The sequence below is a fragment of the Phascolarctos cinereus genome, unplaced genomic scaffold (assembly GCF_003287225.1).
Source record: "Phascolarctos cinereus isolate Bilbo 61053 unplaced genomic scaffold, phaCin_HiC Scaffold_9;HRSCAF=440, whole genome shotgun sequence".
Lineage (NCBI taxonomy): Eukaryota > Metazoa > Chordata > Mammalia > Diprotodontia > Phascolarctidae > Phascolarctos > Phascolarctos cinereus.
The window spans coordinates 90,880,432-90,903,435 of record NW_027556402.1 but is presented as its reverse complement, the minus strand read 5'-3'; positions in this window follow the sequence as shown (position 1 = coordinate 90,903,435).

Genomic DNA, 23,004 nt, shown 5'->3' with positions numbered 1-23,004 from the left:
CTTTAAAAAAAGAGTCTAACCAATAGTTCCAGAGCTGCTGCCCCATTGGCATAACTTCTGAGAATTCAGATCACCTGAATAAAGTAGATAAAGCATCAGAGTATCCCTTCTATGTATGTTTGGGACCGAGAAATGGAGGATACCAAGGGATTGTCAATTGCTTAGAAATCTCATGCTTGTATACCACAAAATAGTTTCTTCATGAGAAACAGAAAGTGCTGGACATGGTGAATACCTAACACACGCACACACAATTTACTCTAGTCAGAGACAGAGGGAGAGAGACTAAGACTGCGACTACTGGTGTGTGCATCGTTGTAGACTATCTCTAGGGATCTAGATCATTGATTATTAGAGCAAAGACCAAAATTAATATCAAAGATATTAATTAATACCAAGGATAAAGATAAGAGGATGACACTGCGTGTGATTATCACAATTCAGACACATCTTGTTTAAACAAACTGTCAACCTCAAACAATGGGGATTGGATAGGACAAATATGTTCATTTTTATCACCATTTCTTCAAGAAATTTAAGTAATATTGAATAGTTGCCACATGAAGGCAGAAAGAGATCAGAACAGCATCAGCCAGAGAATGTTTGATCTTGCTAAGTGTAATAATGGCAGTGTGGAATGCAAGGTCATCTGAAAAACATTGCGGAGGAAGATTATGGAGGAAGATTACGGAAGAATATGAGCAATGTTGCTTCAAAAACAGAGCGAAACAAAGCTAAAGAGGAAACAAAATTCCAGAGTATGATGTGGTAGCCAGTTAAGCAATTATCCTGAGAGCATTTTTAGAAGAAACAGGAAAGATAACAACAACAAAATGTGAAATGGTACAGACTTGCCAGTATTTCTATAAGAAGCACGATGTTTTTGTAAATCTGTAACTGTGGCAATTTGATCATTAGATAGCTAGATCAAATGCAACATTGGTAGCCACAATTTTTTTTTTAAAGAAGTAGGGGAGAAGAGGGAGGGAGGGAGACAATTTGGAACTCAAAATTTTTGAAAATGAATGTTAAAAAAATTTTTTTAATGTAATGGGACATATTTAACAAAATAAATAGAAACATATTAAAACAACAACAACAACAGGAGAAGGCCTCTAGCACACTAGATAGATATAAAGAAAATTTATGGAAAGACCTAGACAAAAATGGGGCAGGATTAGAAGATATGGTTAGGGGTGTGATCTCTCCTGGTAAAGGAAGTATCTGTACTAATAAGATTAGAGATCCTTCAAAGCATGGAAGCATACCTTAGACTAGCCTGAATTTGCATGCCATAAACTGGCAAGTATTTAAAAACAATGTCCATTACAGACCCAGGCCAGAACTGCTCTAGATAATCTGCTTGTGTTACCAATGCTACAGTAAGGCAGTGGACATCATGTGGGCCACAAATCAGGCATTCTAGAAGCTTATATGTTTAAATCAGTTAATAAACATTTATCATGTGCGTATTGTATGCCAGGCACCTGGGCACCTATGCATTATTGTAATGGTGGTAAAGAGTTTGACCAGGTCGTTATCCCAAGGAAGAGAGATGCTCTGTGAAACCCAATTAATGCCTTACTTACAGAATGCAGAAGGCTAAAAGGACAAGATCACATGATCAATTTTCATTACTCCTAGGTTTTCTCCACTTAGTGGAATGGATATCCTGATTTGTGAAATGAGTAGGACTGAAAGGAGCAGAAATTATATTTTCTTCCTTTTAAAAGAAAAAAGTATGCATGTCTTTTCTTTTTTGAATCAGGTTCATTTCCAGATATATCTCCCTTTCTTCACTCCAACAGTTGTTGCCTTCCAAAAATTAAGCAAACCCATTTCTCTGACAGTTCATGATTGCACCTTAGTCCCTTACCTATCTTCTAAGAGCAGGGTAGTATGTTGTACTCTGGAATCAGAACTAACCATTACAATCATGCAAGTTCATTCTCCTCTTGGTGTTCATTTACTTTATTGTAGTCTGTATATATTATTCTTTTGGTTCTAAATCACTATACTTTGATTAGTTTCCTCAATTCTTCCCATGTTTTTCTGAACCTCTCTCATATTTGCCGTTTCTTACAGGATATCACTGTTCATTCATCCATTCTGCAATTGCTGGGTTTGTTTCCAGTTCTTTGCTACTACAAAAAAACATTGCTGTGACTATGTTGGTATCTATGAGCATGAATTGTATTTCCAAAAATTCACTTTTGACTTTATTCATGAGTCATATCCAACTGTAACATTTTATGTGTTATAGACTTAGATTGGGGGGAGGGGTGTAAATTTCCCTTTTTCTTCTGGATATAAACATCAACAAGCATGAATATTGAAATATACAAAGAAGAAAAGAAAATAGGATTGCATAGAAAACTGAATCTCAATTCATTCTTCTTAAGGACCAGTGAGATCACCATCACAAAGCTAGAAACTTTCCTCTGTATAACAACTTAAAATAGTCACTTATCATTAAAGTGTGATTCTGGCCATAGCTGATATTATTCATTATAATATCTTACATATTTACTGGCTGCGTTTTGGGGCTTCTTTCTACCCTGAGACATCATGTGTGTGCAGTTGAGCACAACTATGCTAAAAAGACCTACTAGAGATCTTCTGCTGTGCAAAGCCTTAGAACATGGTAAAGTTGATGTGTGTTATGAGTTTAATAAAGATTTCATGGTAAATACATGCATGCAATGCAGTATATTTATTCTCCCACCACTTAATATACAAACACATACTAGACAAATATCAAGGAAATGGAAAAGAAAAACAGACATTTGTTTATCCTTTTTTTGTTTGGCAAGAGCTCAGAGATCCATCTAGCTAGCATCTTTCCTACTGCCAGGAGGAAAGGATATGAGTTCTAATTAATGATTTCTTTCCAAACTTCTTTCTCTCCCCAAAGTTTCACTTCACGAGGAGCCAGCCTCACCAATTCACAAATTGCATCTAATTCACAAATACTTAGTGAATGCATACTGTATGCAAAGTATTACATAAATAAAACTGAATCTTTACCCTCTATGAGTTTATAATAAGTACAGATAAAATATTTACACAAAAAAAATGGTCAGGACTCATAGTCAGTCAAGAAACATTTCCTTAAAGCACCCAATATGTGCCAGGCACTGTGCTAATCATTGGGATCACAAAGAAAGGCAAAAGATAGTCCCTGCCCACTAGGAGTTCTCAATCTAATGAGAGAGAGAACATCCAAACAGCTATGTTACAGTCAAGCTCTATACAGGAAACATAGGACATAATTCACAGAGAGAAAGCATTAGAATCAGGAAAGATTGGGAAAGGCCCAATCTATACATTCCAGACATTGTGCTAAGCTCTGGAAATACAAAGAAAGACAAAAGACAGTCCCTCCTTTCAAGGATCTTACAATATGATAGGGAAGACCACATGCAAGCCACGTAAAAACAAGTTACATACAGAATAAATAGGAAGTAATTAACAGAGAAAAAAGATAAGGGATTGAGAAAGCTTCTGTAAAGTAGGATTTTAGCTGGAACTTAAAGGAAGTCAGGAGGCAGAGATGAGTGAGAGCATTTCAGGCATAGGGGACAGCCTGAGAAAGAGCCCAAAGCCAAGAGATGTGTGTTTTTTGAGGAACAGCAAGGAGGCCGGTATCACTGGATCTAAGAGTACATGGACAGGTATAAGGTATAAAACTACTTGAAATGTTGGCAGGGGGACTATGTTAGGAAAGTCTTTGAACACATAATGAAAGGATTTAGTGAGGGTTTCTTGAGAATGGAGGAGACATGGGCATGCTTGTAGGCAGTAGGAAAGAAGCCAATAGAGAGGGAGGGATTGAAGATAATTTAAAGAGTGGAGATAATAGAGGGAGCAATATCCTAGAAAAATTTGTCAGCAAGTGTAATGGAATTTATTCATTAATTCTTCCAGTAAATGTTTATTATCAAATATTTATTTCTTGCAGACTGTGGAAATATACCCCCCTCAAAATACAACATACAAAATACAACAACTATGATAGTGTACTGTAACGGAAAAAGCCCTGGAGTGGCAGTTGGTAGAACTCATCTCAGCCCAACTTCCTCAACTAGTGGAGAGCCCTTGAACAAGTCACCTGACCTTTCTGACCTTCGCTATCCACATCTTCAAAATAAAAGCAGCTATGAGAAGCGCTCTGGATTTAGAATCAAAGGACCTGAGACCAAGTCCTGACTCTACCACTTATGACCTGTGTGACTAAGCAAGTGACTTAACCTCTTCTAACCTCAGTTTATTCACCTGTAAAATGAAGCGGTTGGACTAGATGAACCCATGTGGAGCTTACGATCATATCATCCACAGGAATTAGACTGTGATCTGTAATACAAAATTCCAAGATTCCGTGGTCTTTGCCCTCACAGAGCTTGCCATATGCTGGGACGTACAAACAGAAACAGCTATTTAACAAGAGGAATTAGATAAGACAATTCAAGAATACAAGGAATATGTAAGGAAGCATAAGGTGAAGAGGACCCAGACCGGGGTTCCGACTCTGTGAATAGAGAAAAAGGGATGCACTGAGGAGATGTTATGAAGGTAGAAACAATGATTGGGTGGGTGAGAATGAGTCAAGGATGACATGGAGATTTTGAGACTGAGTGAATAGAATAAGGATGGTGCCTTCAGCAACCATAGGGAAGTTGAGAAGGGGGAGGGTATTCTGTTGACATACCTATGAAATACAGTTTGAGATGTTAAAAATTAATCAATTAATCAAGTTTCTTGAAGTGCCTACTATATTCTAGGTACTGTGTGCTAGGTTCTGGGAATATACATATGAAGTATGAAACAATCCCTACTAGGAAGTTGCTTGCATTCTAAGATCAAATGGTGATACAACCTAGAGAAACCAGCACTGTATAACTAGGTCTTGGAATCATCTGCATAGACAAGATAATTGAACCCATGGGAGCGATGAGATCACTATGTGAATTGCATAGAAGGTAAAGGAAGGAGGAAAAAGAATTCAAAGGTTCACAAGATCCATTGCTAACTTTTTAGTGTGAGCGTTTATACCTCAGAAACAGACAGTACTACAGAACAGGGCTTGATTTATTATTTTGTTGTTTGTCAGGACTTAAGAAAATATTAATAATGCAGATTAAACTTTAAAGTGTGTATTTACTTTTTTTATTTTTTTTTTATTTTTAGGCAATTGGGGTTAAGTGGCTTGCCCAGGGTCACACAGCTAGTGTTAAGTGTTTGGTCTGAGGCCGGATTTGAACTCAGGTCCTCCTGACTTCAGGGCCAGTGCTCTATCCACTGTGCCACCTAGCTGCCCCATATTTACTTTTTAAAAAAGAGAGTCTAGTCCTTAAACATTTGCCAGCACACCCCTGCCCCTAAGAATCCTTATACAAAAAAAAAAACCAAACCTATTTCTTGTGTGTTTGAGATACAAGAATCATGACAAACAGCCATGCTTGCTCAGCAGAAGTTTGATTCTGACCTGCCTGACCATCTGGTTCTGAAATCATAATCAAACGAACTATCTCATAGCTCCTGGAAAGGACCCATCAATCTATTCCCCTACAATTTACTCACCATCTCTACAACTTTCCAAATCAAAATATCCTTTCCTTACCACCATTCTCTTTAATGTTTAGTTTCCCCCATTATTGCTGTAATTATTTGTCCTTGTTCTGGAAGAACAAGGTGGTGATGTGCCTGAACTGGATTAAAGTAAAACAAAGCTGTCCAAAGTCAAGTCTTCAGCCTCACTCCCTCCTCCATTAAAATGTAAACTCCTTGAAGGCAGGGACTCTCAACTTTTGTAGTCATATTCCTAGCACTCAGTACAGTGGTTGGCATATAATAAACACTTATGGAATCATTTTTCATACATCCATTTATTTTTTCAATCATTCATCATTCATTCTAGCTATTTCTATCTACAAATCCCTATTCTTTTTTCTAGGCCTATTCTATCTAGCCTATATCACAGGGTTAAAGACCTATCTTTAACTAGCCTTTATATAAATCTGAGTCATGTAGAATTGAGCCACACTAACGTATTATGAAAAGCCTATGAAAAATCATAAATGTATGCTTATTTATGGAAAGAACATTATGGCCAGCTACTCTTGTATTTTCCAAATCCCATTCCCCCATCCCCATTGAACTCTCCTTTGCGACAAAGAAAGACAGTAAAGCAAAATTCTGGCAGTCATGTCTGATAGTAAATGAAACATTCTGAACTTGTGGTCCTTCATCATCTCTCTACTGAGATGAAGGATGTTTATACATCTCCTCTTCTTTAGAACGAAGATTTTTCATGGCAATTAGTCTGAATTTGTTGTCATTTTCATGTACTGCACTGGAGTCCCTGAATCATGTACTTTTTAAAACTTATTTTACTTAGGTGTTATTGCAAAGAACAGCAATTCTAAAACTTTTTGGTCTCAGGACTACTTTACACTTTTCAAAATGGTAGAAGATCCCAAAGAATTTTTGTTCATGTGAGTTACAGTGACATTTACTGTATTGGAAATTAAAACTGATAAAATTTTAATATATATTATTTATTTATTAATTATTTAAAATAACAATGAACTCATTACATGTTCATATATCTTTATGACAAATAACTCTACCCCCCCCAAATAGTGAAAAGAGTGGCATTGTTTCACATTTTTGCATTTAATAGAAGACAAATGGATTGCCATATCTGTTTCTGCATTCAGTCTTTTGAGATGTGTTGTTTTGGTGAAAGTATGTGAGGAAATCCACTCACAAAAATATGTAGTTGGAAAAGGTAAAAGTATTTTAATAGGCAGATGATATCTTAAGGATTATTAGGAACCCCCATGAGTTCACAGACCACATTTTAAGAATTGCTGGCATTCTGGGTGCTGAACTTGGAATCAAAAAGACTTGGGCTTTAGAATCTTCCCTCTGAGACTAACTGGTTGTGTTATCATGGGCAGATAAATTAACTTCTCTAGGCCACTTTCTTCTAAAGTGATGATAATAAATCCTATTGTACTTACTTTCCAGGTTATTGTAAACAGATGCAAATGAGATGATTTGTGTAAAGAGCTCTGCAAACCTTAGAGTGTTATATAAATGCTAGATATCAATGCTAAATAATAATTAATATTAATACCTCATAGCTAACCTGGGAAAGCAATCCATAGAGGGCACTGAATTGGAAGCAGTCTCACCCATCCTTTGCAGGTAAGGGGGAGTGGAGCTTGCTGGGGGGAGGGGAGAGTTGGGAAAGAGCTTTACTAGGTGACTATAATCATTGCTACAACTAGAAATCCCAGCACCTAAGGGAAAAATCACTTGGGGAGGTGTAGGTGGCAATGGAAGTGGTTAATGGCACAGGGGAGCCATTGGACTAGAAATAGTCCAGTTACAGAGGTAGTTTTACAGAAAGGGAAGGATCTAATCCCACTCCCACCCCTCAAACTTCACTTCCTTATCCTTTCTTGAGGTCTGCCTTTCTCTCACTCTCAAAGGCTAGTGGAGGACTTCAAGGCAAGTACAGTGGCCTTTGGATTTCTGTGGGAAGGAAGCACTATCACCCCCTCACCTTCCCCTGTGTCAGGACAAAGCCCCAGCAGCCCAAACCTAGCTATAACTGACTATAAATTTAAAAGGCTTAAAAGGTAAAGACATTAGTTGAAAAAAAGGAGTTACAAAGGTCAAGGTAATTAACATCACAGTCCCCAATAAAAGGAGATTTAATTTTCCAATATAAGGAAGTCTATTCGAGAAACATATAGACATCACTAGTGATCTCTGATGCATAATCTAACCTCCTCCCTGCTCCAAGGAAAGAAACAAACAAAAATGACAAAATGCTATGCCATCAGCATGTACTAGCCACACATTTATCGGTCCTCCTGCTTCAAGAAGACACCCTAGAATAATGAATGGACTCTCAACTGGCATAGTATACTAGCCCTGGGCAAGAAGGGAATTTGCTATTTTCAAGGCTACTGTAATCTCATGCAGAAAATTACTATTTCATGGGCTAAATGTGATCTGAGCAAGTTAAAGCCGCTTCCAAGGGTTTCTAACTGATATAATTGGATTGTTGCTTAGCTGAGACACTGAAGGAAGCAGACTCAAAATGTTGTTTACTGCTGGTCACAAAATTTGCCAGGAAATAGGCAGTTTCTAGGACTCCTGTGAATAGTCACTTGCCCGTCCATTCACAGTGGTGAGTAATCCCTTCTGACAAAGGAATAGGATTTTATTTTGTTCATTTGTAAAGTGTTTCAGGCTCCTTTGTAGGTTCAGTCCATATGTTTTTTGAAGTGATACAGAAAGAAAAATGCCCCCCAAAATACAAAAGTAGGTATGAGAACTTTCTTCTTTTATATGTGTAGCTATTTGTAATGAAATGACTGCTTAAGAAATCTTCAGTTGATTATATAGGCTACAGATAATATTAGTAAGGTATATATTGTTACTGGAAAGCCTACCTTGGTCTATTAATAGGGCCAATGTATTTGCTTATTTTCTTTCAAAAATATATTTTGCAAATGTGTTTTTAGGGAAGCAACAACAAACCACATTTTGCACAGAGCACAGTATGAAAGCTAAAGAGTTGGGATTAATAGATGCAAAAATGGGGATATTTTGCATAAAGTAATGAAATGGCATCATGTGGCAGCATTATATTTTTGAATCTAATCCAAAATACACTAACATTTTGGAATTTAGTGCAGGCAGAATTTTGGATGCTTCAAATAATTTCCTGATATCAGCTGCCTAGAGTAATTTCTGTTATTATTATTGTTGTTGTTATTTTACTATTATTTCTAAGCAGAAATAGCAAAAATAATAACACTCTAATAACAGCAAAAATAACAAGAGTTGGCAAACACAACACTACACATTTCAATGACTTCATGTAATTAAAAAATCATTTTCATATCATTTTAATTTGAAATGGGTTTAGAAATTTTTCTAATAGTCAGCTAGCTTTAGGACTCAGACCACATATATTGGCCCTCATCCTCTCCCAGGTTTTCTCTTTGCCACAATGTAGTGCAACCAGCAACTGTTAATGGGGAAAGCAAAGAAGTCATTCAAGATTTTTAACAGGAGGCCGTCTAATTAGTATGAAATGATTTCCCGTTGCCCTCTTCAGCAGATTCCCATCCTTTGAGCCATTTAATTTGGAATGGTAGCACATATGCTCTCAGAGTCATACACAGCTGTTCAGGTCTGTGATATTCATTTAGTAAAAGCTGATTTTAAAGGCAGAGAGAGAACAAAAAAAAGGATCCATTTCAAAAACACTAAGCCCAAAGTAACCCACATTTGTTAAAATCTAAATGTCAGAACCCTGCAAATATGTTTTCAACGGCAAAGCCTTGTTTAGTTTGTCTTTCCGCCTTGATGGAGTTCAGCCATAGACCAACCAGGGCACAGTGAGGGATTATAAACCCTTTTTTTTTTAATCAGAAAATTCTTCTTTATGACTAAGCAAGACCCTAAAGTGCTTCAAATTATTTCCATTTCCTCTTCTTCTTTCCTCAGTGAAGAGAGAGAACAGCTAGTTGCAACTCTGCTATTGTACATAGAACAAAAAACCCCACAGAAGCCTATGGTCAAAGACAGGACTCCAAATTCACTTTGACGCAAATACCCCCATCCAGTTTTTCCTTAAGACTAGTTTACTGCTTACCTACCACACTGTGTAAAACTAGATTGGAAAAGTCTTCTTTCCTTCACTGAGATTCACTTTCAATCATCCATTGTTGATTCTTATCTTCTCATCCAATTCCTCTTAATCCATGCCTTTGATTTGATCCTCTCCTCTGACTCCCTATTTTCAATTGCATCCTAACTATGAGGCCTTAAGGCAATCTATCCCCAACTCTCCCCTCCCCCTTCATCTATCCCGATTGGCCTTCCCACTTTAATTCCCAGTAAACGGGCGAAATCAGTCTCCACAGTGATCTCAGTAAACCATGTAGTCATCCTAACTCAATATTCTCCAGGATTAGACTGAATCTGGTTTCCCTGAAATTTGATGTAAGAGCAGTTTGTGTCTAGACACATTACTATAGTCTCCCCATACACACTGTATAATAACAATTCGTTTGAACTCTATAACAAATTTAGTCTTTACTTTGCCCACACTCATGTTTCTACACAGTGATAGAATCAAATAGGCACTTAGGTGGTGGATGCCCCTTTCCATTTTCCAGTTTTTATGGAATTCACATATCCATTCAAGTTCCTATTAAGTTTATTTCTAAAAGTACCAAATCCTATTTTCCTTCCTTTTAAATTAAGGACCTGCAACATTTTCCTGATTAGATTACTGTCATATTGTCAAGGAAAAAGTAAAATTTGCCACTGCTAATTGTGTGGCATTACAACAATGCTATGTTGAAAATGGCAGCCCATTTAACAGTCTCCACTTTTACAAATTACAGCATAAAGTCTCCATTATGGTTTTCCCAAGTTACCACTTCCAGGAATTATAAAATATTTAGAAGGACCAGGCTTTATTTACATAATTTGCATAAATCTTGGGCAAGTCTACATAGTTTCTGCACTATATCCATAGGTAATTGTTTAGTCATTTCAGTCATGTCCAACTCTTCCTGAACCCACTTTTTTTTTGGGGGGGGCGAGGCAAAAATTGGGTTTTCTTGGCAAAGATACTAGAGTAATTTGCCATTTCCTTCTCCAGTTCATTTCACAGCTGAGGAACTGAGGCAAAAAGGATTAAGTGACTTGCCCAAGGTCATATAACTAGTAAACTGGATTTGAACTCAGGTCTTCCCAAGTATAAATAAGTAGAGTCAGACAAAACTAATGGACATAGTGGTCATATCCAAAAAAGCTGATCTCATTCCACATCCCTGTGCCATTACCTCTCCAGTAAAAGGCAGGAGGCATGCTTGCTTCTCCACCAGCCTTGTGAATTCATGACTCATCACTTAACTCAGAGTTCTGAAGTCTTTCAGTGTTGTTCTCTCCCACGTTATTATGGTCATTGTGAAAATTGTTCTTTTAGTTCATGCAGTGACTACATGAAGTCACATGCATTAGTAAGCAGAAGAACCCGGCCTAAAATAGACTCCAGGTCAGTACCCTTTTCCAAGTACAAAATAAGGATGATTGGATGACTAATCTAAAAGGTTTGATAAGATAGAATCTGTAAGGAAAAATATATAAAATGGAAACCAGAAGACTATAGAAATGACAAACAAAACTAAAATCTGGTTGAAGAGACTGACACTAACAATAGGTAAACCTTTAGTTCATGTAACAAAAAAAAACAGAAAAGTAAAATTACTAAAATAAAAAGGGAACAAAGTAGAATCACAATAAAGTAATAATAATATAAAAAAAGGATTATTAGAACCTACTATGACAATTATATGCTAGCAGGAAATGGATGATTACCTTTATAAATTCAAATGATCAAGTTAACAACATGAAGTATTGATCTAAAACAATCTAGTCTTAGGAAATGAAAATGAAAAAGCCATGAAGGAACTAACAAACAGGATGGAGGAAGGGAGGATTTACATTTGAATTCTATCTAATGTTTAAAAGTTTAAAGAGCAGTGTTTTGGTTGTGGTTGTTTGTTTTTGATTGATTAATGTCATCTGATGGTGACACTATTTGGAGTTTTTTTGGCAAAGATAACCCAAAGAGAGTGACTTGCCATTTCCTTCTTCAGCTCATTTTACAGCTGAGGAAACTGAGGCAAACAGGGGTAAGTAACTTGCCCAGGGTCAAATAGCTAATAAGTGTCTGAAGCTGGATTTGAACTCGTGATGATGAATCTTCCTGACTCCAGGCCTGGCACTCTATCCACTGTGGTACCTAGCTGCACCTTAAAGAGCAGTACTGATACACAAATTATCATCAACAACAAAAAGAAAATACCCTACCAAATACCTTTGAGACAAATCTGGTCCTAATACCTAAACCAGGGAAAGATAAAGCAAAGAAAGAGAATTATAGATCAAGATCATGAATAAAGGGGAAAAAAAACCAAACAAGCACTTATTAAGCACCTAGTATGTGCCAATCACTGTGGTAAGCACTTTTTACAAATAATATCTCATTTCATCCTCACAATAACCCTGGGAGGTAGATGCTATTATTATCCCTATTTTACAATTGAGGAGACTGAAGCTGACTTGCTCAAGGTCATAGCTGTGTGTGAGACAGGTTTATGAACTCAGGTCTTCCTGACTCCAGTTCCACTGCTCTATCCACTGGACCACCTATGAATATTGAAATGAAATTTTTAAATAAAACCCAAGCAAAGAGACCACAGTGATATACCAAAAATGTGAAACTGTAATATGGTTGTATTTATATTGCAACATTAGGAAAACATTTAACACAATTACATTAAAAACAAAAAGAACCAAAACCAACTCCTCATTACTATATCAATAGATTACCCCCCCAAAAAAAAGCCTTTGGCAAAGTACATCACTTATGCTAAAAATCCTAAGTTGCTGTTAGGCATACCATTTCTAATATTACAAAAAACATATCTTCAACCAAAAGTTGGCATTCATGTGGACTGGGACAACAGGAAGAAGAATCTTAAGGAAAAAAAAGTTGTTTTTTTTTTTAACTTTTACTCAAACTTCCTTTGCTTCCACATCCAAAGTGGGGCATTGAACTTTCCAGACAGGTAAGTCAGGACTTGGTGCCTTGTCCCTTCTCCCTGATACTGGAGACCTTCAAGGCTTCATTTTTAAGGCATCTCTTTTTGAGATCTTGTTGTTGAGGTTTAGGGGTGCTGGGACCCCAAAATCACAATAAGTGGGTCCTGTCCAAAAGAATTCAACCCAAGGCTTCTTTCAGCCAAAAACAAGGTTTATCAGAACATCCTTCATATTAGGCAGACTTTTAAGGAGTCTGAAAGTCTGTGAGGTATTGGCTAGATTCTAAGAATCTAAACACCTTAATGGAGACAAGATGGACCTTATATACAGAAAGACTGTGGGAGGGACCTAGGAATTGCCAAGTAGTCTGGGGTGAGTGGAGGAGGAGTCTAAGGAAGATCTGGATGGGAGTGGCCAGTAAGCTGGGGCGAACAGAACTCTTGGGACCTGAACCACAGGGCCAACGGGATTAAGGGTGGGAAATGGCCTGGGGGCCATAGGGAGGTAAGACAATGGAAGGCTAGGCTAGGTTAAGGGTAACAGAGAATTGGGAGAATAAAAGGCCAGCTGATGGGGTTATAGCTGCAGGTTAAATCCAGAGATTTGGCTATGTGAGAAAGTTCAGGGTTTTTCCTTTCTGGGATCCAGATCCCAACCCCATCACTGTAAACTGAATTTGTTCCCATTTTACAGGAGACTGCCTAGTGGGAGTCACGTTATACAGAAGGTTTTCTTCTTGTGTGAGACAGGAAATGGTTAAATACTACTCAACCTGCCTCTTTTTGATCTGGGGAGGAAAAGGTTCTCCCTTTTTTCCTTTGTCTGTCTCTCCACATTCAGAACTTGGCCAGAGTTCCAATGCAGAGAGAGAGAGAGAGAGAGAGAGACAGAGAGAGAGAGAGACAGAGAGAGAGAGAGACAGACAGAGAGGCAGAGAGACAGAGAGACAGAGACAGAGACAGAGACAGAGACAGAGAGGAGGCTTACATACCTTCTGGTCTTGGCTGGAGAACGGCTTGAGCCAGGCAGGCTTCCCAGTCAGAGAACCAAAGATGATGCAGTCTAGGGGTGCTAGGAACCCCAAAATGCTTGCATGTTTGTACAAGGTAGGTCTGCCTCAAAAGAATTCAACCAATCTAGTCTTTCAGTAAAGAGACAAAGTTTTATTATAACACTGGTTGTCGAGATTCTAAGAATCTGCACACTTGATGAGTATGGGACCGACATTTTTATATAGAAAAAGACTGTGAGAAAATCTGGATGAGATTAAGGAGAGGCAAGTAGCCTGGGGTGGGGCCAGGTGCAGACAATGGAAGGAGTTAAGTGGTAGGGCCACAATGAAAGGACAGTTGAAAGGATTGTACTGGGATGGGCTGGATGCCTCAGGCAAACATGAGGGATCTAGGCTGCTGAAATGTATGGGAAAGTTCAAGGACTGAGGGTCTTTTTAGGAATCCAGATTCAGTATTATTTACAATGGAAAAAAATTAGAAGCTTTCCCAATCAATACAGTAATATATAAAACCAAAAGCAATTCCCCAATAGATAAGTAGTCAAAGGATATGAACATACGTTTCTCAAAAAAAATTTCAAGATATTAATAACAATACAAAAAAGTGTTCCAAATTACTAATAATAACAGAAATTAAAATTAAAACCCTTAAAGATTTGTTTCACTCAGGAAACTGGCAAGAGCTAGAAATAGGCTGTGTTGGAGGGATTGCAGGAAGATATGAATATTGATACATTGTTGGAAGAGCTGTGAATTGTTCTAACCATTTTGGAAAGCAATTTGGAATGAAAGAAAGCTCTTACATATACCAAAACATTCCCAGCAGAACTTTTTGTGGTACCAACAAACTGTGAACCACTTAGAAACCATTGATTAGGAAATGGCCAAATTGTAGTGAATGAATGTAAAAAATTACAAATATGAGACATTCAAAGAAACATGGGAAGACTTTTATGTATTGAGGCAGAGTGAAAAAAGCAGGGAAACAATATGCAAAATGCCTGTGATATTTTAAAGAGAAAGAACATAACAGTAACTGATTATAAACAAAATGACCAAGTTTGGTCTCAGAGGAGCCAATGCACCTTCCATGGAAAGTTACAGGACTGGGGGTGTGGAATGTGGTGTCAGAGTAGAATATTATGCTAACTGGTTTGGCTATTTATTTTTCTTTTGAAATCTTTGTTAAGAGGAAAGATACATTGAGAAGGGAAGTGGGAGAGGTATTTTTAGTAATTCATATGATGTCAAAACAAAATCCATCAATAATATTAAAAATAATCTTAGGGGCAGCTAGGTAATGCAGTGGGTAGAGCTCCAGCCTCAGAGTCAGGAGGACCTGAGTTCAAATGTGGCCTCAGACACATGACACTTACTAGATGTGTGAACCTGGGCAAGTCACTTAACCCTGATTGCCTCACCACAAAGGCAAAAAAAAAAAAAGATAAAAAAAAGATAATAATCTCTTATGAGAAAGTGAAGGGGGCTGAGATTAAATCTTTGTGGAATCCTGACACCTATGGGGTAGAAAGGCTTACTCAATGTTTGTAAAACATACCTCAAGGGTTTTTCTTTGTTTTTCTTTGTTTCCATTGTTGTTGTATTCGGAGGAATAGGAGCCTTCAGCCACCCTCTGGAGCAGGAAGGCAATCTTTGAGTAGCTTATGGAAGTGAATGTTGAATACTAAAAATAAATTAATAATAAAAAAAAATAAATGCTTCTTGCTTTCATAGCCATAGAGAAGACTGATTGCTTTGTAACAATTTGGACAATGCTAGGCAAGGAATTAGCACTACTTATGCAAAAGAACTGACTTCTGGGCCCACTAGGTTACTTCTGAGGCACTGTCATCTACTTCAGCCACAGTGAATCATTGAACCTGAGAGTTGGAAGGGGTCATTTAGTCATATCTATACCTGAACAAGAATCCCCTCCAAGACATATCTGGTAAACAATCCTCTATTTTCCACTTGAAGATCTCTGGTGAGGGGTAGTCCATTTATTTGAAATTGAGGCACAGCATTTCCCTTTGGGGAAACTCTAATTGTTAGAAAATGTTAGGATGTTTAAATCTGCCTATACCAAACATTATGTCCCCTCAGACCCCACTGGAGACAATTTGGGACCTTGGGCCCAATAATCCTGGGAATAACAGTTCCCTACCTCACCCCACTCCCCTGACCACTGGCATTGCTTCTAACCCATCCCATTGAAGGGAGCAAACTCAGTGGAAATGCATTTCAGCAATTTCCTCTTCAGGTGCTGTACCCTCACCTCCTTAAGGAGCCCCAACTACTGGAGAACTAGGAGAGTTCTTAATTCAAAGTCCTTAGCACCATCAAATCGTTCACAGTAGAAAAATACATGGCTTTATCCATGGAAATGATACCAAAAGAAGATGCATCACCACCTACTTTGTTTCTGAATCCAAAGTATCACAGGGCCTTTTCGCCTAATTTATACCTGAAGCCTCCCAACTGAATTGTTTCCCTCTAATAGAGAGCAGGGACTGTCTTGATTTTCTATTTGAATCCCTAGCACTTAGCCCAATGCTTCTGTAAGGTCCGGAATTCCTCCGGCTGGGGAACCCTGTACCTCCCCCATAACCATGGAGAGTTTTTTGGTTTTGGGGTTTGTTTGGTTTTTTAATACCAAAGGAAGAGACCACAGAGCTCTGGAGTGGTTTTCAATCATTATGAATACTTACAAACAAGGACTATCTTTGGTCTGGGCAGCATGCTGCCAGATAGTTTTGTGAATCCCTGCTGAAGGACCCCAAAATCCCCATGGTAATTATAGAAAACAGACCAAGGCAGGAGGAGCTAGATAATGCATCATTACTGATTGGTGGATATTTTTGGCTTTCTGCTCAATAATGAGCTTGGGAGTTAAGTCAATGTTATGCCCAAATATGTTTGTGTATGGATCATATACTGGTCACACATGGGTCACAATATTCTTGTTTTGGCTTTCATAGATCATAGAATCTTACATTTTGACTCAATGTCTAAAATAGGTCACCATGTCCGGGCTTCCATCTTTCATAGAGTTTAAGTTTTTATGGCTTTTCACTGTATATTTTAGGGCTTTTTCCCAAGAGGAACCCTACAGCACACTTTTAAAATAAATTGATTATTTTCTTTTTGTTCTATCCCACTTCCACATAACAATTCTTTAGTTACTATAAGACTGACGACGCCACATACTGTCTTCTCTTCTATTTGAATACCCTTAGTTCCTTTAGTAGGAAACAAGAAAACTGCCTCCACAACATACCATCCCCAGACTATAAAAGCAAGAAGAGATGGAAATAGTTTAATTGATTCTAAGTGACTTAGATTAACAACAGAGTCATTTCCCATCACATAGAACTGGCCTTAGGATAAACACCTGTTCTTTCTGAAAAGTATCCCAGTACAGGAATCCATAGACTTAGGCCTCTGTGATTGCTGTTCCACAATGGATACCTCTGAGATAAAAAGCCAATGACTCTATCTGACATTTAAAGCCCTTCATAGTCTGACTCCAGACTAACTTTCCAAACTCCCTCAAACACACTGAGCCAAACTGGCCCTTGGTGATCATGTCCCCATTTGTCTTCTAAGTATCACTAATTCTTTCACATAGTAAGCATGAAAATTCCCTTAATAACTTGCCATGCCAGGTTGCAAAACAAGTACAAAACTGAGAGGGTAGAAGATGGGAATAGTTTATTTGATTCTAAGTGATTTGAATAAACAATGTGTCTTCTTGTTCCCCCTACTCAACATTCTATTTCCCACCTTTTCTTCCCCCCCACAGGATGCCCCCTATGCTTGGGATGCTCTCTTGGCATCCTTTCTTTCTTTACCACTGTCACTTGAAATCCCTAGCTCCTTTCAAAGCTCAGCTTAAGAAGTGTCCCCTATAGGAGGGCTGATTCCTACAAGTGACAGTGTTCCCACACATCCCCAATTACTTTCTATTAACTCATCCAGGTATAAGAAGTTTTCCTCTGCAGAATGTAAACTCTAGTTTTTGTCTATATCCCTCAAAGCTAGCACAGGACAGGGCCTAGCACTTAGTAATTACTTATGGCTTTTTTAACTCATTTTAACTCACTTTAATTCTTCATAAATATATGTCTATAAACACATGCATGCATTATATATGCCTATATAAGTACTTAATATATACTTCCATGGTTTTAGGAGGAAATAATTTATCAAAGTCAAACAAACCAAAATGGAGCATCACATTTCCAAGACAATGGCTCTAGCATTAGCCTCATTACTCAAAGGCATTGGTGATTGCCTGTATCTCCCATTCTACTTTCCCACTCCCCCTCTCCCAGTACTCTGTTGAAGTAATAGGAAACTTCAAGCCAACTCAAGCAAGCATTCACATGGTGGTCAGAAGAATCTACACAAGGACACTCTCAAGGTCACTCTTAAGAACTTTGGAATTGATTGTGTGACATAGGAGACACTGGCACAGGATGGCTCAGCATAGTGTGCCCATATTAGAAAAGATGCTGTGCTCTATGAGCAAAGCAGAATTGAAATAGCTCAAGAGAAACGCAAGATACGAAAACTAAGAGAATCCACCCCAAAGGTTCACATGGACTATTTGTGGCTGACCTGTGGCAAAACATTCTGAGTTCATATTGGTCTGATCTGCCACAATTGGACACACTAAAACTTGATGCTAGTATAGTGATGTCATTTTGGTCCTCTTTGAAAATGAAGGACAACAACAAGGAAACTTCAAGCCAACTCAACTAGTACTATTCAAACAAATATCCCTGGGCCTCAGTTTCCTCGTCTATAAAATGAAAAGAGTTGAACTAGTTTCTGAAGTTATTTTCATGTCTAGAGCTATGATTCCACCAGTAGTAGACCAAATAGAATATGACAACTTAATCATTACTTGTTTTCCCATATGCCCTAGTGTATCCACTATATGTTAGTAAAAGAGTAGCCAGGCTGTGAACTCAGACTGAATACCTTCCATCCACTACAATGGTTACATGAAGGAAAGAGACCCAAGGCTAACATATGGTAGGTACATACATATTTCAGTCTTTACTCATCTCTCCCCAGCAAGTACTCCAACTTTACCATGTAATCTTCTCAGGCCAAGTAACATTATTCTCCCTCATTCTATCCCACCAAATACCAACCAGCTTCTACCTTTACCTCCATCTGCCATCCACCCACTAAATACTCCTGTGGAACTACTGCTGAAATCAATGATTCCCATCTTTCACTGCTCTTATAGTGAGGAAAGGAATAAAAAATTATTTAAGGACTTTATTTTTCTTTTCTTTTAATGGGGTGGGGTGGATAGAGAAAACAGATTTCTGTTTATTAAAAAATAAAATTTAATTTTTAAAAAGTAGAGGGAATTTTCTTTTACTTTTGAATTGCAAACATATATGATCTTACTTAATTTTTATGAAGTGAAAAAAAAATTGCTCTGACTTAGAACATGTCAGCTTCACTTATAAACATCTCTAACCAATTTACTGAAAACACTGATCTGGTATGTGACAAAGAATAGCATTTAAGAGCTGAGACTAAAGCAGCCTTGGTGACAATTATCATTGAGCTCTGTGTGTGTGTGTGTGTGTTGTACATTTTACTTTCCTGGCTGAGAGAACTATGGACAGTTCTATGATATCACAGGGGGCACAGCAGTATGGCATCTGGAGACAAGGGATATTTTGTGATTTGGAGAGGACCTAGACTTTTCAGAATTGTCCACATAAAATATGTATGGATGACAGCCCTGATTGTTCCCCAGGGATAAGTCAAGAGAATAACATTTGGCTATTGTGGGCGCAAAATGAAAACTTTATTTATGATCATATAATAATCCTGACTAGACATTGGCTTGGGCTCTATCTGGAAATGGAAACTACAGAAATAGACATTGTAGAGACCTTCTGCATCAGAGGACTTTTCTAGTCACCATTATCATTGACTGTCTAATCAACTGAGAAAGATTCCACTTCAATGATACCATCAACAGACTTCTCTTTCCTATCAACATTCTAATTAGGACCTTGGGGCTGATTGAGTCTACAAGCTAGAAACTTTCTTTATATTTAATATTTCTGTGCCCTATGACTAGGAAACTCCTACCTTCTGTTCCTCTCATGTAGATTCAGACCTATCTGCTGAAGGAGAAGAACAAAAACAAAAACCTTTCCCCACATTCTCATTTCTATCAGGTGCATCCATATTCCCACTGCAATCCCTGTCTTCTTGATTCCCCCTTCCACAATACCCTCTGCAATCTGAATTTATTTTAAACAAGCTCCCCTTAGTCCTGAATCTTTTTTTCACACTTGTAATCTGTAATCCTTCTCAAATGCTCCCTCCTATCTTAAAGGTCTCAGGTTACTTTAAGAGATCTCTTTCATCTTGCTTGTTTCTCCACTTAGACAAATCCTTGGAAGGTCAATATTTGGCTCATTTTTTCTACTGCCAGGGAGATGGGTGGAATGACAGTATATAGAACTACCCCCCCCCACCCAAAAGAGTGGCCATCAGCACTCAAGTTCACAAAGCATAAATTTTATTTATGTAATGAGGAACACAGAAAGGACATATTCTAGTTCATAGAGTTGAGTCCTTTCCTCAGTTCCAGTGGGAGCCTCCTTCTTCTAACTAGTTGAAGAGAAGCATCTTTCCTAGACTTGTAATACTGCCTTGGGTTGGTCCCCATTTATTGTCAGGGTCAGGAGCTCACCACCATAGCTCTTTCTTCTGATTATGCAACACTAGAGCTCTGCCTCCAGGTCACTCACTGCAATTCAAGAAGTGTAGTTTTTGTTCTATCTCTCATGAGATTTTAGCAGCTCTCATACAAACCAGAAGAGTCTGGCAGCTAATTGAAAACAGTCACTCCTTCAACTCTCTACCTGTTGAGCAAGGAAAGGGGATGATAGTGTCACATTTTTCATACCCAGAGCTAATCCTTTGGATTATTTATTTTCTGTTCTTTAGTCCTGGGACCCAAAGTCTTACCCTTGAAAGCAAAGGATATTGTGGAATAGATATTGATAGATGTATTGGTCAGATATGATGGAAACTGCTTTGACATGCAAATTAGCAGCTTCAAAAGAAGCACTAGAAAACAAATGGGAAAAAGAATCAAGAAAGAGGAGTCTACGGAAAATTGAAGACAGGGTGGTCAATCTTGCCAAATGCCTCCTAAGATCAAGAGTAAAGAGCAAAAGAAGAGAGAATGCTGGGGGGGGGGGATGGCAAAGGAGATGCATGCTAGGGAAGAAGAGGCCATTTGCAGGAAAGACTTCTTTTTCTCAGTAACTTTACTGAGAATATGTGTTGGGGATTCTTCTGCTGTGGGGTTAGGGAAGAATGGTATAAGCTTAAGTAAAGGGAAAGCAATGGTTTAGGACAGTTGCCAGTGTATAAGGAACTATCAATTAGAGAAGAGTAAAAGGATTGCTTTGCTTCCCTGAAAGTCTAGTTGAGATTAGATAACACAAATTTGTAATGGGCATGACCAGTATTGTTGTGAGACTTCCTCTAGTACTATTCAGTAGTATATGAGAAAGTATAGAGAAGATGGATGATAGGAATAATCCAGAATTGCAGTTTGGCAAGTTATGGGTGAAAGCAGGACAAAGGTATAAGGAATTTAAATGTAAAGGGCAAGATATAGTTGAACTGGTGATCTATTGGATTAAGATTGGGAAGAGAGGAAAATGAAACTCAGCAGATGTGATAGCTGGGCAGAACACTGTGGTTGGAAGTCAATTTAAGAGTTAAGAATAGGTTTAACAAGAACAAGACACAAGAAAAGATGAAAGCAGATTATGAATAGAGGAACCCCAGAGGGTTTTTTGTTTGTTTTGTTTGTTTCTGGTTTTGTTTTGTTTTGTTCTTTATTATGGAAGTAAAATATTTGTGGGTAATGGTGAGATCAAGATAGATAAATAGGAAGTTAACCATGATAAGTTCAAATCACCAGGCTCAGATAAAATACATCCCAGGGTATTAAAAGAAATGGCAAAGGTAATTCTTGACCTATTGTCAGTGATCTCTCCAGCATCATGGAGAAGCAGAGAGGTGCTTCAAGTCTATGGACAAATGTCCTGACTATTTTTTTGAAGGAAGAGAGTTGAACTTATAAACTATTAAACAATGAACTAACTTCAGTTCCTAGAAAATTTGGAATGAGATGGTTTGTGGACATCTAGAAAAGACTTATGGCTAGGGATGAGGCAGATACCTTTGGATGCCAGTTTCCTCAGGCTGAATTACTTCTAAGGTCCCTTCCAGCCCTATAGCTATGATCCTGAAATCCTATTTTAACCACGAGGTGGAATTTTAGCCTTTATCCTCTTCCTATTCAACAGGACGCATCATAATCTGGGACCTTGTGGTTATGTGCTCCACCTTGTTGAGCAGAAATGCTGGAGGGATGCCATGTTCTTCTGTTCCCAGAACCTCTACTCTGTGTGTAATGGTGCCTTCTTATTGGTGTACTGTGGTTAGTATGTCTTTACCCAACCAGTATAGGTCTGATTGGCAAAAAGCCTACCCTTTCCTGACTTCTATAATTTACTCTGCCTTAGTCTTGTAACCTTGGCATAATGGAGTAAGCTTCCCACAGGAAAAGATAGGTATACTTGAATACTCTATACAGTATATTACTTATTTCATAGAATTAATAAAAGGAATAAACAATGCATAATAAATTGTCTATCATACTGCTACATGGCCACAGCTTCTCTTGTATCCAGATTTTCCCCAAATAGAACACAATTCACAGTAATCCCAGTCGTTACATAATTCAGTTTTAATTTCCCCATGGTGTCTCCTCTAGTGAGCAAGAAAAGGAGTATAGTAAATACATTTTCATTTGAGGTTCAACTAATGCATGCAGTAGTGAATGACCCAAGAAGAAGGGAACTTGGGAGAAGACAGAAGTTCCCATTGTTGGTACTTTTCCACTCATTGTCCTGTCATGGAATGGTATCTATTACTCCTTCTCACCAACGCTAGCTCATCACAAGTAGAAAGGTACACCCAGAAACAAAAACTCTCTGCCTCCTTTATTCCTCACATATCTCTAACCACCTTGAAACCTTCAGTTCCTATTTCTATTGGTGGCAATCAGTTCCTCTCAGTTCTCCAGCTCTTCAACTTTATAAGCAGGGCTGATCCAAGTTATGTGGCCTCTGTAACATTACAACGTTAGGACTGAAATCTGAAAGGAGTCTTAAAGATCACTTAATCCAGTCTCTAAAATGAATGTGCCATCTTACACGTCCATGTTTTCTCAAAGTCTGTTCCCCATGCCTAAAAAGCAGCCTCCTACTTCATCC